This window comes from Cynoglossus semilaevis, chromosome 17 (genome assembly GCF_000523025.1).
Source record: "Cynoglossus semilaevis isolate Cse_v1.0 chromosome 17, Cse_v1.0, whole genome shotgun sequence".
Lineage (NCBI taxonomy): Eukaryota > Metazoa > Chordata > Actinopteri > Pleuronectiformes > Cynoglossidae > Cynoglossus > Cynoglossus semilaevis.
In genome coordinates this window covers 12,872,727-12,875,812 of record NC_024323.1, presented here as the reverse complement: position 1 = coordinate 12,875,812, position 3,086 = coordinate 12,872,727, and positions in this window count along the sequence as shown.

Here is a 3,086-nt window from a genome sequence, read left to right as displayed (position 1 = left end):
CCGCTCCTTGATCCCCCCCCCCCCTCACCCACTCTCCATCCCTCCTACTCTCCCCCCTTCCTCCTCCCCCCACTCTGGTACCAGTGTCTGACGGAGATGTTGACAAACGAGCAGCTCCATAATTTCTCCGCAGGAGGAACATCTCAGAAGGTTCCAGATTATCCTCGGCACAGCCCCCGTGTTGTCCGTGAAATTTACTTTCATTAAAAAAAAGTGGGAGGGGCGGGCAGGGAGAGAGGGAGGGATGGAGAGGGGAAATTGGACTCCACACATCTGCCATGACGGGAGATGATGAAGGTCACGGAGGCGCGGAGCAGCAGTAACCCAGGTTATTGACTTGGACCCAACCAGCTGCTGCTGCAGGGACCGTCTGCCACTTCCTCCACCCAAAAACTCCACACTGGACCCTCAGTGAGATAATGCTCTTTATTAATACCCCCCCTCCTCCTCCTTCACCTCCTCCTCCTCCTCCTCTTCCTCCAGCACTGTGATTTAACTTCATGCACAAATAAAAAAACAAAAACCCAAACCTCCTGACCGACAGCCGTCCCTCCACAGAAGCATGCACGGCGACACTGATAATACTTGTAAGGGATAATAAGACAAAAATAGGAGGTTTGGAGCCTTGAAAAATACTTATTGGACCAACGCGGTTTTCACAATCGTACAAGACAACGTCGGCGCCGCCCCGAGCCACCGGTGTCCGCCGAGAGAGGAGGAGAGGAGACGGTCGGGGACGTTGTTATTCTGTCAGCTAATGATAAACGGCTCAGCTTCTCACCTTCACTGTCCCTGCTCTGCACACCCACGCAGCGCTCCATTGTTCAGAAGGCGGCCGCTGCCGGGCCACGAGGCCCTTTTGACATTGTGTGAATGTTTCTCCCACGTTTACTTCGCCTGTAATTTGGACCTGCTGACAAACACAACCGCAATTAAAAAAAAAAAAAAAACAACAACAAAAAAAACCCAACAACCCTCATGAGTCGACCTCCGGTTTCTGCTCTTCCCAACAACAAAAAAAACTTGGGGTTTTTTTTTTTCTCCATCCCCCACTCTGCAGTAATTCCCTTCTCTGTCGACAGCGCCATCATGTGTTTAATTCATCTTTTTTTTTTTTTTTTTTTACATAAAAACAAAAGTGAGAAGCAATAACTTAAGGCCAGGAGCTGAGTCAGAACGTCGTCAGAATCACGACTGTTGTCGTTTCAAAGCCTCGGAGTTTCAACACTGACATAAAAAAAAAAAATTAAAAAAAATGCAGCATTTAACATCAAACTGAATAAAATATAATAAAAAAAGACGCAACCTCAACACAGGAAATACATGTGGAGCAGAAATGTGCTTTTTTTTTAAGGTAAAATCTTTGGGAAAAAAGCAATAACAAGGTGTTGGGTGTAGATATAGAGGACGTAGAAATGTTCAGGCTGCTGGTCTGCAGTCGCCGTGTGATGTCATCACACACGGACGACACACTCCGAGAGGGATTAAAAAAACAAACAACCAATAACAACAGAAGGACGTGAAACACTCGTGAATATCATAAATAGAAACGTTCCATTTTTTTCAAATTTTTTTTGGGGCTCGTCTGCGTTTCTTTCTTTCTCTCTTTTTTTTTTTCTCCTTCTATTCTCTCAGCTTCTATCTGCTCCTCTGCTGAGTGGAAGGAGAAGCCGCTCCGACTGGAGATCCAGACAGGAATATCACAGCCGGTCAGGAGGGAGTTCCGTTCTGCTGACAGGCAGACTAACCTCCTCACCAGGACGGAGTTTTCACCTCCAATCTGCCGGAAAAAAATCTGCTCCTCTACGTGTTTGACAAATTTGCCTTCGTGGCCGACGTCTAATGGCTGAAAACACACACACACACACGGTGAGTCCTTTTTTGGACGCAGGGCCGTCAGCAGAACCAGGCGGGGGGGAGTGGAGGGGGCGCGCTCTTATTTTTAACATGAACAAAAATACTGCGATGGATCGTCCCGTCGGGCTGCAGTGGCGACGAGTGAAATGAAAGGACAGTTAAAAAACACTTCTCCAGGTGTGTCTGAGCGACAGCCAATCACTGACCAGCAAACTAAAAGCTGAGGTAATGCACAATAAACAATTAGCAATTATTTTTCTCTTTTTTTTTCTCTCCCCCTTCACGTCTTTGCAACTCCTTTTTTTTTTTTTAAACACAAGTTTATGGTTGTTTTTTTTGTTGTTTTTTTTTTTTTTTTGCAGTTTTACAGTGGCGAGAAAGTTTGAAATATTGAAAAATGGCAACGACAAGAAAAAAAAAACAAACAAAAAACCACCTTCTTCCTATGTAGTGTTGTTCATGATGCACTGTTGCCAGGACGTCAGTGGTGTCTGTCAGTTGCTTGTGGCTGAAAATTCCACATTTTCCACAAAATAGCACCTCCTATAGGGGGCGCTCAAGAGTTTGATTTTGTATACCACAACGTGAAACCGAACGAGCGTCTCTTCTGTCGAGAGTGTAGCTTTACAACCATGTAGTGTTTAAAAAGAAACGGAAAAAAAAATTGAAAACAAAAACCCAAAAACAACAGTACCGTTTCGTTTCAGGTGACGCCGTGCCGTGGCAGTTCCATCACCCTGGTCAGGTCAGCAGGGGAAATGTAAACTGAAAGATAGTGTGTGACGTATAAGTATGGAGTCTAAATATATCTTACAGGGCAGTGGATACAGTCAGAGGTCAGCGGGGGAGGACGGGGGAGGAGGGTGTAGTTCAGGATCACACAGGAAGTGTAGCGTCTCCTCTCAGGTCCCAGAGTGTTTTGAAAAAAAAAAAAAAAATTTAAAAACCCCCGGCCACGTTGATCGAAGCGACGACTCCACGGCCGTCAGGATCCTGACGGTGGGTTTTCTTCTTCCCCTTCGTTTCCACGTCAGTCACAGAGAGAAGTGGGAGGAACTCCGAGTTGATGATGTGGCTCTCTATCGCCACAAAAAAAACGGGGAGGAGGGAGAGGACGGGGTGTGTGAAAAAAATATGACGTGTCCCTTTAGTCCACCTGCAAAATGAAATAATAATAAAAAAAATAAAAAAAATCTGGAGGGAAGCTCCTGCCAGGAAAAAACTTGGAA